At 34.6% G+C, this 14,769-nt stretch overlaps 1 protein-coding gene and 1 pseudogene across 3 annotated transcripts in view; one reads left to right on the top strand and one right to left on the bottom strand.

Moving 5' to 3' along the window:
* SYT1 (synaptotagmin 1) overlaps positions 1-14,769 on the top strand; it is a 552,995-nt gene that overhangs the window by 82,945 nt on the left and 455,281 nt on the right. The gene's annotated exons all lie outside the window — the stretch shown is intronic.
* On the bottom strand, positions 736-1,226 carry LOC144236595 (ubiquitin-conjugating enzyme E2 variant 1-like; annotated as a pseudogene).

The raw sequence follows: 14,769 nt of genomic DNA, 5'->3' as shown, positions 1-14,769 counted from the left end.
ATTAAAACAAGTATTTTATTTAAAAACTTCAATTATAGGCTAATAAATTGTCATAGCCTTCTGAAACACAAAAACTCAAAGTCTTACTCCTATAAAAAAACAACAACAACGCACTTTAAAGTTCTGCAGGGTCTTAAGCATAATTCTTAGTATCCTAGGAACTTGTGTAATTTTAAGGAAAGCCTCTACGGTGTGCCTCTGGAAGAAATATCTAGGTCATAGCTAATACACTCATCTCTCTTATACCATCTTGTATACTCTATGTGTTGGGATGCATATGTTTAGATGAATCTGTGTAACTAATATTAGAGCACTCTTGACCCTGCCTGTGTATCAACTCCTATGAGCCTAGCTATTTAAAAAAAAAAACTTTTTTGTTGGCTGAGGTATAGGGCCGGTAAGATATACTAACTTGAAGGAAAAAAAAGCTAAAGTAGAGAGATTATACATAATATATTATAACATGTATATAAAAAATATAATATATAACTTATATATGATGGGAATTAATTTAAATATATTTTCTTGATCCCAGAAGTTCAACTATGTGGACAGTGGTTACACTTGACAGGATGGTTTGTTATAGCACAACTTACATATTTTAAATGGTCAAAAAATTAGTATCATTTATAGTATCTTAAGATAAATTGCCTTTGAATGGGAGCTTCCTTTCTAGTACTTTGAGGTCTACAAGACATATCGAGAAAATTTACTACTGTGGAAAATGAAGACTGCTTAAATCAGATGGGGGGGGTAGGGAGAGCCTGTGGTTTTTCTTTTGGATAAATTGCCATAACACTGTCATTATGGGTGGCTGAGGGAGTTTCGTGTTTTCTTTAGACATCATTAGATGCTGGAGCTCTTGCAGGACAACTTTGATGCCATATGAATTCTGCCATTTTGCTAGCACTGATATGGCTCTTGGGTCCACCACTCCATTGGAACTATTAACTCCATCCATATTAATTTTTGTTACAAATCTTACAAGGAGGGGTGCTTCTGGGTATTTAGGTCCACATTCTATTTTAAGGCTATATATTCAGTTTTCATAAATTGTTTTTGGAGGCCCAATTATCATCCGTCTGTCTCATAAGTGCCATGTCTTCATCATCTTCTAGACCCCAGCTAATTGTGCCATCTCCTACTCCTTTCTGGCTTTCTTCCAATTCTTCCAACAGTCAAAAAGTGCAAGGGACTTTTACTCCCGAGCCCATGGTGGCTGCCATCTTGCGTCACTGTTGCTCCTAATTTGAGAGTATTTTCTAAAGGCCTATTAAGACTTTTTACATCGAAGTTTTTCATTAACATAAATTTCAGCCATACACAAAGGACTTCCCAAATTCTTTAAATTCTTAGTGTTTTATACCCATATGGGTTTCTCTGATGTGCTTTAAGGTCTGAACTCTGTCTAAAGGCCTTACCACATTTTTTACATTTAAAGGGTTTCTCAACAGTGTGTATCCTCTGATGTTCAGTAAGACAGGAATTAAGTCTAAAGGTCTTGCCACATTCCTTACACTCAAAGGGTTTCTCACCAGTGTGAACACTCTGATGTCCAGTAAGTTGTCTTAGACAGTAAAGGCTTTTCCACATTCCTTACATTCATAAGGCTTCTGACCAGTATGAATCCTCAGATGTTGCACTGAGAGCCAGAACTAAAGGGCTTCCCACACTCCATATATATATATATGGAGTCTATATGTCTTATTGGTTATGGTGTCCCAAATGAAACAGCATTTGTTTAAATCTCTTTACTCAGTAAAGATAAATTAAAATTTACAATATATAAAATATTTTGTCCAATCCTGACAGCAATCCTCTAGGGTGAGTAAAAGCAACATTAATATGTTTCTTTTTGGTGGTGTCACTAATTTCCCTTCCTGACCCAGAGTCAGCACCAATCCATTCCACTTGTGAAAGACCTAAGAGTCATCAAAAGAGGCATGAACTGAGATATTAAAACCATTAGTTATATCTCACATCTAGAATTGAGAAGGCCTGCCAACCAGTCAAAAAAATTAATTGCCCACTTGCTATCAAACTAGATGTTGAAGGGAGCAATCTTAAGATCTAAATATATAGATAAGAAAATATGAGCTGTTTTGGGAAAGACACTGAAATTCACTACAGAAAGAAGCCAATACTCTTTCTGATAAAGATAGCATACAACCTTCTCTTTAGAGACTAGAAACACAGGGAGCTGGTACGCGACCCTCAGATTCCCTGAAGGCAAATAGTATGTTGACCTGATGGATTCTTATAGGTCATATGAAAATATTACATTTTTTTTAATTTTTTTAAATTTTTTTAATGTTTTTATATATTTCTAGGAGAGAGAGAGAGAGAGACAGTGTGAGCAGGGGAGGGTCAGAGAGAGAGGGAGTCACAGACTGAAACAGGCTCCAGGCTCTGAGCTGGCAGTCAGCACAGAGCCCGACGCGGGGCTCGAACCCACGAACCACGAGATCATGACCTAAGCGAAAGTCGGACGCTTAACCGACTAAGCCACCCAGGCGCCCCGAAAATATTACATGTTGTAAACTAAAGTTTGAAAGCCCAAAGCACCATATCCTGGCGAATACTCCATAGAAATCATGCCTTGCCTAGTAAGTGTAGATTTGGTTGTGTCCATTTCCAGTGAAAGATGAGTGGGAGCTTAATAAAAGTTAAAAATAAGTTCTAAGGATAGTACATTCTAAGCATACATAATTTGGAACCTGTCTTTGAACAGAAGGACGACCATGGTAGCAATTAGGCTTCTAGTGATGACGTCAGAACAGCTTATCCCCTGAGTGGCACTGGCTGCATCTCCCAAGGTTAGTCTAAAGTCTGAGGCAGATTCTCTGCTGAAAAAATTTTGAGGGGGAAAATTTGGGTTTCAATTGATTTATGGACTCATTTATTCAATTAATAAATTTTTAAGTTCCTGCCATTAGGCAGTTTGCAACTACGACATAGGTGTAGCTCAAGTTCTGTGCAACTTAAACTTTATTACTTTATTAAAAATAGCACCACTCATGAGAAGGGAGGCTAACTATGTAAAGGAACAGAGCTAGGATCCATCCAGAAGAGGAGGCAAATTATGTAAGAATAGAAGTTGAAGTGTGGATTCAGGCTGGCAAATAATAAGTTGAGGGTAATTGCTCTTTACTTATGTTGAGCATTAAGGTGGTTGGGAGGAAGAAATCTCCCATGATGTTATTTCTAAGATTAACATGCTTTTATGTATTGGTTTCACTAAGTCATTTGCCAATGAGAGCTTTTAGAAAAATCTGTGTAAGTTAAAACCGAAAAAGAGGCCTATCCTTCTTGTATACCAAATTGTTAGAGCTAAGAACATATATAAGAAATGTGCTGTAAGGTCATTTGAAAGGATGTACTATAGCCACTTTAGCTTGCTAGTTATTTATGTATATGGAGTGAGGCCTATATTGATCATGCCATCTAAAAACCTGTATTTCAGTAACCTCAAAAAATATTCAAAGTATAAAGGCTCATATTTTCTTTAAAAGTAAATAATAACTAAGCAAACCTTTGGATATAAGATAGGGAAAAGTTGTAAGAAAAATCAATTATTAAATTCCACTGCATTTAAGTCACTTATTTTTAAGTCATTTCTTTTAGAGTGGTAACATTAGGAGAAATTTAAGCTTTGTCTTCAAAACATGTATAGTTTAAAAGGAAAATTTCAATGAAATATTTACTTAGAGAATATCCTGTTCATACTTCTTTAAGTTTGATAGTTACCTGAACACTGTGATTTTGAAATTAAACCCTAAAGAGACAAGTTCAAATGATGACTTGTATGCTCATTATTATATAATTGGAAAATTAGACCATGCCTATTTAAGCTTTCTTAAATTATTACATATATGTTACATTTTTAACAGCTTTCATTATAATTCTTATGAATTGGCTTTGCAGATATGCCTCATTTTTTTCTTTCTCTCTCTTTAAATAGAGTATTTACAGGTAGCATTAGGAGATATATTTAATTATAATTTTTTTCCTATAAAGAACCCAAATTCTCATGGTCACTAAATAGTAGATTTAAATTCTTTATTAGCGTACATGAACAATAATTTTCTGTGAGTGTAACCCAGTGCTTCAACTTTGCATAAACAAGTAAGGAAGCCTTATAATAGGAGAGGCCAGAACTCAATCTGAGCTCTATTCCACTGAAACAAAAGGGCAAGAGAACTTTAAGTGATCAGGCGGAGGCTTCTGTTTGCTAATTGGCTTCACCTATAGGAAAAGGAAACTTTCTCATATTCTCAAGACAACGTAAAAGAAGTTTTACAATTTGGACCAAGGCATCCAAAGATAGGGGCATTATCTTCCTTGATGAGTACATTTCAAAGGGATGGCTTCCAGGTTTTTGAGGAAGAAAATTGTGGGTTTTAGAACTGGTAAGTTTTAAAAAAGATTTACATCTCAGAGGAGCAGAGAATGATTTTACAATTACAAGTTTCCCAAAATGCTCTAAAAGAGACATCAAAGGCCTAGAGTTAAGAAGAAGACTGTCTAAAGTTTAGTCAAGCTGAAGGAGGCCATCTTCATCCATATTTCATATTGTAATTATATTACAATTTGGACTTTTTTTCTAAGGTTCTTTGTAAACTTCTGGGTGTGACTTTTTTGGATATGGAAAAGAGGAGAAAAACTAGTGATGATGCTTTTGGTTCTTTACTCTCTATTTCTTGAGAAGCTGCCTTTGTGACCTTTAAATGTTATTATTTGAGAAGAAATTAGATTTTACACTAGTAACAAAGAAAAGTGAAATAATAAATTATTAGAATTGCCCAGAAAAGAATTATTATAGAAATACAATTAGTAGTATTTTTTAGTGCTTTCATTGAATATAACCATCATGATGCATAGAAAAAGAGATATGGTTATAATATAAAGACAAATTACGCTAAGTCATGCTGAACAATTACTTAAATAGAATAACCATATTCTTACACCAGCAGCTTATTTTCAAACTTCAATTAAAGAGTGTTTATATGCTACCTTGTTAAGAAGACAGCAATAATTATAAATTCTCTTATTCCCGTCAGAATCTTTTAAACAAAAAGCCTTAGTTTAGAAGACTTTGTAATGCTCTAATGCTGAAACATTGTTTGGAAAAAAATAGTTCATAAGAATGTTGATAAGAAGAGCTACCTAACTAATGCTTAATTCTCTGAAGGCTAGAATATTCGAATATCTGTTTTGTTTTAATGCTGCTCAAGATAATTAGGTATGGTTTTCCAGGTACTTGGGGAAGAGTAAGTGTGACTGATACTCCTGAGATGATCATTTTTATGCTGTTTAATGTGCTGCTGACCATATGAGGAAATGTGAAGGTGTGAGGCAGTTAACAGTAGAAGTAAAGATTTATAACTAAGTCCTTGAATTATATTTTAAAGAATTATAGCAAAAGCTAAAAATCATCTTATTTTGGCTTTCCTTTTTCTTCCTTGTTTCCTTCTGCCATCCCAGTATAGCTGAATTCTTAGGGTCTTCCTCTTCTCTCTTGCTTTCCAATCTTTTCCATTTCTTTTTTCTTTGACACTGATCTTCACTAGGAAAATAGGACACTGAAAGAATATATAACTTCAAACAACTATCAGGGAGTAAGTCCTAATCATGTCAGTACTCACTAAGCCATGTCTGAAGATGCAACCTTTCCGCTGGGTTTAATAGGATAAAGCTAGCAGTGGAATATAAATTGAGAAATGTGGCCCAACTGATAAGGAAACCTCCCCATAAAGTATGAATTAGCAGCAGTTTGCCAGATTTACTTCTGGAGTGTTTCATTGCTGTTATAGTACCTATTTTATCCTTTGGCTTCTGTGGACATATCAGAAAGGTGGGAGGGGGGCTAAAATGTGTGCATAGACTCGCATACACATAAGCTTGCCAAGTCCAAGCCTACTAGATTACAGAAAAGAATAATTCGTCAATAAGGTAAATATAAAGTCCTGTGACTCCTCATTCATGATTTACTCATTTCAAAATTACCTTTTAATGTGTTGTATAAGTTGACAGATTTGACCAGAGGCATAAATCTAAGCTATCCAGGAAGTGTAACTCTCTGCAGTAACATCATGACAACAGCTGTGTCTTTGTGTGGCTCGTGCTTAGGTTGCTTTTGTAGACCCTAATGAAGACAAAACCAATTAGCAGATTCGAAATTGCCAGAAATCAGGGATGCCTTGCTTTAGAATCACTAAAAATGAAAAGTATTCTGCTGCAGCTCTTCTTTGTTCCTCCAAGGATTTGTAGAATAAGAGGGTTTTGTGTGCAAACATCTGCTGCTTCAGGAGAGCATCCATCACGCAGTTGCCAGGTGACATATAGGGCACTTTGTGAATCTGGAAACACCTTAGATCTGTGGAACTGCTGAATTTCCTGCCATAGATGAAAATTTTTCATCAGTATTTTTAAATCTAGTTCATAAAATGATCTGTTGACTAGTTTAATGTAAAAGAAAGCATTTCAAAGGGCATTTCATTTAAATGTAAATGTGGACTATGAGTTATTAAAAAGAATGTGGCTTTCATATTCTGGTTTTTCTAGACACTTGGGATCAAAGTCACCTCTTGAACTTGCAAAGTAAGCTTATAAACTTATATCTCACTGTTTGGATTTAAGTTCTTTATTTTCATTATTAAAAGACAAATGCTACCTAAAGCTTTATCTGTAGCATTAATTTTCCCATAAATACAGGGGAACTGAATTAACAGGGGAAAGGGTAGGACCCTGGAACATTTAGGTCATGGCTTTGGAATCAGAGCTCTCAGCAGTTTCATGCTTTGTGGATAATTAAAATCGATACAAAATAATTACACAGCTAGAAGGATCTCCAGATACTTAATCCAGTCCCTCGCCTCTAGGAGAAACTAGCGGTAGTCTAAACTAAACTCCACACAGGCATTCAGGTTGTCTGAGACAAATGGGAATCCTGGAGTCACTTTCTGCACTTACTAAGAAACAATGCAAATGGTAACAAAAGATTGTTTTTATAAGTGTGATGTCAGCATCATACAACAGTCTTCTGCAGTCCCCAGATTAGCTATGGAAGATTGTGATGGCCAAAATGGTACTTCTTTTTTATAATAATGACAGATTTTAGGATTTCTGATTATGTCCCATCTGCTAAATGGTTTTGCCATTTTTAATGTCTCTTATGTCATATCTTAAAAGTACAGATTAAGTGCAAATTCCTCCATGCCACCTTACTAATCTCTATACAATTTGCTATCTTATTTGTGATTCTTTAATAAGGATTTAGGATATAGATATAAAGCATAAATATAGATAACCACATACAGTAGCATTTGCCATCTTATGACCTTAATGATAAGTCCTTGAATGCTAGTCCCCAGAGCCTACCACAATGATCTCTACTTAATCATTACCCAGCAAATGCTGGTTCATAATATTGGTTTTTTTTGAAATCTGGTTGAAACTAACTCTCCTTATTGTCTGTCCTCAGGACAGATGAGGTAAATCACGAAAAGTGTTGAGTTTCTTGGTTGATTTCAGTTCTCTATTCCGTTCTAAACGATCCTTTTTTATAGAGGCACCATATCATAAGGTCAAAGTAGAACTCCTATCTCCAAGTTTCATTAATGTTCCATTTTCTTCAAGTAAAATGTAATGTGACAAAGTTTGAGTACAACGAAAGATTTTGGATAGTCTTTTGGAGTTTAGTTTTTTTTTTAGATGAACTTTCCCCAAAAGAAGAGGGCAATGGTTCTTCAAGTTTTTATAAATTATTAGCATTCAGAATCCCTAAGGTAATGTGTCAAGTTAGATTGGTGGATTAGTCCAGGACACCTGAAAGTTTTAGGGAAACTTAAAATCTTAACTACATGCTTTGGGAAAAAAATGGAGAATTTTTAATTAGTATTGACCTTGGGCCATTCTATGGAAGTACATCCTGTATCTTGCATTTCTTTACAGAATGGTCCCTTTGTTTTTCTTGAAATAATAAACACAGTTACTTCACTCATGAAGAACTAGAGGCAACCCAGATGGAAGCTGTTTATTCCCTTACACGGGGAGGGGCGTTGGGGGAGGGGAGGACTGCAAGCAGGGATGATCATCCCTATACTCTCATTCAAAACCCTTCTTCTATACACACGTGCCCTCCTGATCTACTAATCACTGAGGACACTGCAATCCAGCTATAGTTCTTTGACCACAAATCCAGCCACCCTTTTGTACAACCTCAGTGTCTTAATAGAGGCCCCCTCCCTTTATTCTAACACTTTCAATTAACATTCCATCAACAAACATCATCAAAGCTTAGGCCCAAAGAAAATAATTTTCATTTGAATCCTTGTTAGAGTCTATTAAACTCCATGCCCTTTAACCCTGTAATTACCAATTGAACCTTCCCCCAAACATCACATTAATCCATGCAGTTGCCCATTCCTATTTCTACCTGTTGAGTTGTCTTATTCTGCTATTCAAAGACCATCAAAATTGGTCCGTGGTCATTTTTTTTTTACTTGTACAAGATTATAATTAATCCAACAGTTCTCCAAATATGCCTAACTTTCTAAACTTCAAGATATTCTCATGGCCTCTCTCCATCCTACCATAAAAAAAAGAAAAGAAAAACAGTTCTCTTGAGTATCCAATTATCCTATGTCTTTGCTATAGGAAAGTGTCTATATCCATCTCAGAAGTTCTACAGAATTGTGCCTCACTATTTGAAAGCATTTATGTCTTCATTTTGTGGTTAACTATGTATTTATCTAAGTCTCCTTAAATAATTAAAAGGTAGACCAGTTTATTGTGTTAGTAAAATAGGGTTCAGTGTCTGGCTCTAATTAGCTCTTTCTGACATCACTTCATTCCTCTGTACTATAGTTGTATAATATGTAATACGAGAATGTCAGATAAAATAGTGTCATAAATTTTACATGTATTCTATGAAATCAGAAAAAGTGATGAGGGCTTTCTGTGTGTGTGGTTTCTTCTTTTTCTCTAGATCATTTTACGTGTAGTAGCCTGGAAATAGTTGATAATCAATAGACTTTCATTGAATAAGAAGGTGTTATTATCTATTATTTTTACAGAGTACAATAATTGGTAAGGAGTTAATAATCCACTTCAGGATATAGTTCTCAGTCAACTATTAAAACTAGTATAAAAGCATAGCGTTCAGGCTTAGAAAAAGGCTTTTAAATTTTAGTGACATGTATAATGCTACCATGTCACCATTTTTTGGAAAAGACTTTGCAGACCTATCAATTATACCTCAGTGTTATGGTTCGTATGCTTTCCTGAATAGTTTTCTAACACAGCTGTGCAAAATTGAATTTGTTGTTCACCATTGACAAAGCCCCATCACAAGGTTTATTTTGTTTGAACCTTATAATAAATCATATGCTATAACTACTCCGTATATAGGTTGCCTATAATCGTAAATTTTGCATAATTAGATTTTTTCAAAAGATAATATCTTGTAAACATGGCAAGATACATCTTCCAGAAGCTCATATCCTTTTGGATTTATGCTTTGATAAACAACATTGAAAAATTAGATTGTTTTTTACAAAGATTTCAGAATGGATATATGTTTAATTTTCAGTGTAGACCAAGTATATCCTATGCTCAGAGGATACTTATTCTTTTTACAATAATATTTAAATAACAGTAATCTCAACAAATGCTATCCTTCCCTTCACCCCACCTTCTGTGTGTAGTACAGGAATAATTTTGTTAGCTCTTGCAGAGATTAATTTCATTTGCCTTTGCCCTAGAGATAAAGAGTAAGCAAAAGATAGAAATATTTTTAACAAAATAGTTACCCACAAACAGCAGTTTTGATTTTAAAAAATGAATATAAGCTACTTGCTGAGCCTCAGGACTTTAGTTTGATTTGTGAGCCTTCTAATATTCGTTAGGAGACCTGACTTTAGGCTTATCTTGGGAGTTCAGAATGCAAGGATAACAACAAAATTCCGGAAAAAATTTCAGCTGATCAAAACTCCCTTAAAGAATTGTTTGAAAGATAGGTTATTTTCTTTACTGCAATAAATAAAAGATTACTGTGAACAAAATGGGAGTGAAATGAGGCTAATTTGTATTAAATATAGAAAGTAAATAAAATAGTAAATTTAAAACAGAACTGTACTTATAATTAGCTTACCTTGTTTATCTCTGTATTTAATTATTCCTTTAAATGAATTTTGGAAAGCTTGTGTTTCTTTGGCTAAAATTGTAGTTTAATAAACACATACATGTTGACAGTGTAATCCTCCATAGTAATACTTTACAATGATTAGTATCAATATGCAAAAGTGTTTTATTCCTTTAGATTTGAAACTTGATTCAGCATTCAAAACCTTGTATTTGAGTTCAAAATAAAGGTTTCAGAGCAGGGGCACCTGGGTGGCTCTGTTGGTTGAGCGTCTGACTTCAGCTCAGGTTGTGAACTCATGGGTTTGTTAGTTCAAGCCCGAGGTCCGCCCCTGTGCTGTGATGACAGCCTGGAGCCTACTTCAGATTCTGTGTCTCCCCTCCCTGGCTTGTGCTCTCTCTCTCTCAAAAAATAAACATTAAAAAAATTAAAACAGTAAAAAAAATTTCAGAGCACTTCTGTTTGTGTACACCAAACTTGGGAAATACATGCAGGAAAAATGACAATTTAAGTCACCTGACAACCACATTAGTTCTCATTTCTTGACAACTTCTTAGTAAAGCAATTTAAAATGAATGCATAGCCACTGATATGTATGGAACAGAAAGGAATTTAGAAAAATACAGCAAATCAGCTGTTGGATTTGTTTCAGAATAAATAAAGGACTATTTCATAAATATGCACATATCATTCACATGTACATAATTATGTATATGTCACATGTATATTATATGTATTTATTTGTTTTCTGTAGGATCACACAATTTCTGGTCATTCAATGACGTGCTTGGGAAAATATTACCAACTCAAATCTCTATTCTCTATTCAGGAAATGAGAGCAGCAGTGCTTATATGAAGCACTCATAGAATCATCACTCTTTGGCATTAATTTGGTCACATTAGTGTCACTAATAATGTGGGTTTTGACTGTGTTAGTCACAGATGCAAATTTAATGATATTATTGAGAAATCACTTCTGTTTGTATCAAGAGAGTAAAGGATAGATAACTGTGCTAAGTCTGCCCTCATTCAGTCTCCTGTCCACTCCCCCAGGCCATCATCCTTCCCATGTCCTACCTAAAATGGAAGGCAGCCCTTCTTGGCTGTATTACTTTTCTAACATCTCGTATCCTTTTAGGAGAAAATCTTAGAAGGAATAAAAGAAGGTCCAGTTAAAAATGGTGGTTTCCTCTCCAATGTCACCACTGTGCTTAACATTCCTGACAGAAAAACTCAACCTTTTTTAATATTATATAGCAGACTGGCTATATGAGGATGCTTTCTATATGAGGCTTCTTAACATATAGCCCCTTTATTTTTATTTCAGCAAAATGTTCCTTTAAAAGTACTTAAAATCTGAATAAAACTAATTCTTGCTCTAATCTAAATAGACAAATAAATAAAATCTGAAGAAATTTTCCCAAAAGATCATCTCTCTTACAAGAAGGAAACAAACGGATCCATTTCCTAAGAATTTGGGAGGCATCTGGTATATGCCAGCCATTTTTTAACTGGAGAAGGAATAGGAAACAAGAAAAGCAAACTTTGTGCCTCCAAGGAAGTTACCTTCTAGTAACACTTAATGGATAAAAACATGTATTTGTAAACCCGAGCTACTCTTTTTTTGTTTATTTTGAGAGGGATATTGAGAATCCTAAACAGGGATTGTCAGTTCACAGCCTGACGTGGGGCTCAAATCCATGAATCGTGAATTCATGAGTCAGAGGCTAAACCGATTGAGCCACCCAGGTGCCCCACCAGAGCTTCTCTTAAAACCACTTCACTGAGTAACTTTATAGTGCTCATTGTGTATTGGTGCTTATTTGGTTATATATTAACTCATCAAATTGGAAGGCCAGTGAAAAATATATTTTTAGCTAAAATATCTGAGCTTCAAAGTGACCAAACAAAAGCACTGGTTTTGATCAGAATGCGGTATAGAATTCGTACCGAATATTCTTATGTCTACCTCTTAGTATAAAGGATATAAGAATTCTAACTCTTTTCTAAAGTAGCTTTACGAGTTTTATTTTCCAAAACGTTTAATGACATTAATTACCAATGGTTTCTTGATAGAATACCACATAAGGTTTTCTGGTTTTGTTTTGTTTCATTTTTTGGTAGTTGCTGCTGTTTTGTTTCATTTTTTAAAACTATTTCTAAAAGATTTGCAGCTACTTTCCCCCACCCCACCCCCAGTTTGGTTCTTTCTATTTGTCCTTGGCAAGTGGTGGGGATGTTATGTATTTAGGAATTAACCCCCACGAAGATGCTTTAGATGGTGACGTCCTTGTGTGCTGCCCAATTCTGAAGCCCCTCATTTGGGCACAACTTGACAACGTGAAAGAAGGTACAAAGATAGAGAGGAAAGAGGAAAGTATTTCTGCATTGGCAGTATTTTACTGCTAAGCCCTTTTCTTGAACGAAACATCGTGCATATTTAGGCCAAATTACACATCATGACCAGGAATTGGAAACCCAGTGTCTGGTGAGTTGGGACTCTTCTGTGAGACAAGCCAAACAATGCTACTTAGAGTCATACAGGTTGTCATATTCAACCACATGAAACAGTGCCTGACAAAAGTAGTCCAGCAGCGTTTTTGAAATGCCAGCTATAAATTGCCATGTTCATTTTTTTTCATAGCTTTTAAGGGAGCATAGAAATACTGTATGTAAAAAATCATTAACTGTAGTGATAGAGAATGACATATAATACATGAAGCATCCTGTAGATTATTTTAACCATTTAATTAGGAGGAAAGAGAGCACCATTTCTCAGATGATTTTTTTAAGTCACTATTACTATAACTCATTATACTAAAGGCTCTCAAAATGAGGGAATCAGTCATGGAATAACATTTTCTACAATTAATGACATATTTAATTTTCTTATTTAGTCATATTGCTATCTTTACTCCTAATCAAAATATAATTTAGAAAATGTATTTCATCTAGAAATTTACAGCTGGCTTGTAAGAAACACTTATGTCAGGTTAATTACTGCCTTTTAATTTTTTATAATATACTGTAACAGAAAATTAATGATGTTCGAAGTATTTAGCATAGTTCATAACCCATATTTTAATGAAAATATTCTGTCATTAATGATACACATTCTAAAGATATAATATACACCGATTGCTGGTCATTTCATGTTTCTTCTGTACAATTCTGTAAAATGAAGCCATATTTATTCTGTCTATGAATTTAGGCTTCATGGGGTAAAATTTGCATTCATTAATTTCCTGTGTATATAGGATTATATGAAGTTAATCAACTCAAGGCATGGCAAGTGGTATTTGACTGACAGTTTCCTCAAGATTCCAATCTGGACAAGAATTCATTTTCCTTTCATCTTATCACAGATACATGAGCATCTTAAATTAGACTGAACATTTTAGCATTTTAAGTAGTATCCATTTCCTTCATGTTCACTCTGTCAAAATAGAGATAAATACTTGCTTAGTGTCCACAGAGAGATGCTACTATAGCATACACTGATATTAAATGCATCATATCTCCAGTTCTGGGTTCTTAAATGTAAGTTTCTTACATAGCTTAAGTTAAAATCCCTTTTCCTACAGTAAAAAGCAAAGTCCCTTACATTATAGGATATCCATTGTAAAAGTCCAGGTTCTTAAGTAGGGCCACCTGTTTCTTTCTCCAGACCAAGGACTACAGTAATAGGAGACATGCTGCACCTCCAAGTGAATAGGGAAAACCGTCATTTTTAGAACCAGAGACCTACAAAAATTGGAATGTCTTAATCATTTTGCTTCGGAAGATACTTTGGAATTGCTATGGAATGCAGAAATATTGAAAATTATATTTTATGGATAGCCGGGATATCTACATTAATAATAAATGTGAAGTGTTGATTTTCATAAAATAACACCAGCCCGTATCTACAGAGCTTTGATAATGAGTAAAATGTGTCCACTGGTTTCAAGATAGTTCCACGTGAGTTTAGAAGGTATGAACTGATACAAAATAAGAGGTTTTTTTTTAGTTTTAAAAATTTTAAATGGTACCCAGTTTGAGAGACTTCAATCACAATACCATTTCATTTATAATTCACTTTTAAGTAAATTTGTATTCTACAAACTGACTGACAATGGCACGTGTTTCTGAGAAAATATCTAAAATGGAAAATAGCAGAAATAAGTTCCCCTAAAAGGAACCCAGTAGAGAAATTCATTTCGGAGTGAGGAAATACAACACACTTTGAAATCTCTTTTTGGCACATTCCTCACATTGAAAAGGAAGCACAGGAAAAAAAAAAAAAACAAAAAAACAGGAGGTAGAAGGATTAGTAGTGTGGTTCCCTCTCAGCCAGAAAGGAGAGACAAGGGACAAAGGGCATTCTTGATTACATTGAACTATCTGAGTATGATAACCTTTGGGATGTGAATTTCCCTTTAATTTAATAGGAACAGAGTAGATGTAAATGAGTATCATAAGCAATATTTATACAGAGCAGCAATGTAAGATTTTTTTTCAAAAGTTACAAATGTTTTAGCATTTTTTGGTTAAATCATAATTCTCAAAAATATCTTCAAAAACGAAAAAAAGTAAAGCCTCCATAGAATTATACCCCCAAAAAGAAATTGTCAGTTTGGTGCAAA

Source organism: Crocuta crocuta, unplaced genomic scaffold (genome assembly GCF_008692635.1).
Source record: "Crocuta crocuta isolate KB4526 unplaced genomic scaffold, BGI_CrCroc_1.0 scaffold317, whole genome shotgun sequence".
NCBI lineage: Eukaryota > Metazoa > Chordata > Mammalia > Carnivora > Hyaenidae > Crocuta > Crocuta crocuta.
This window is presented reverse-complemented; position numbering and strand designations above follow the sequence as displayed.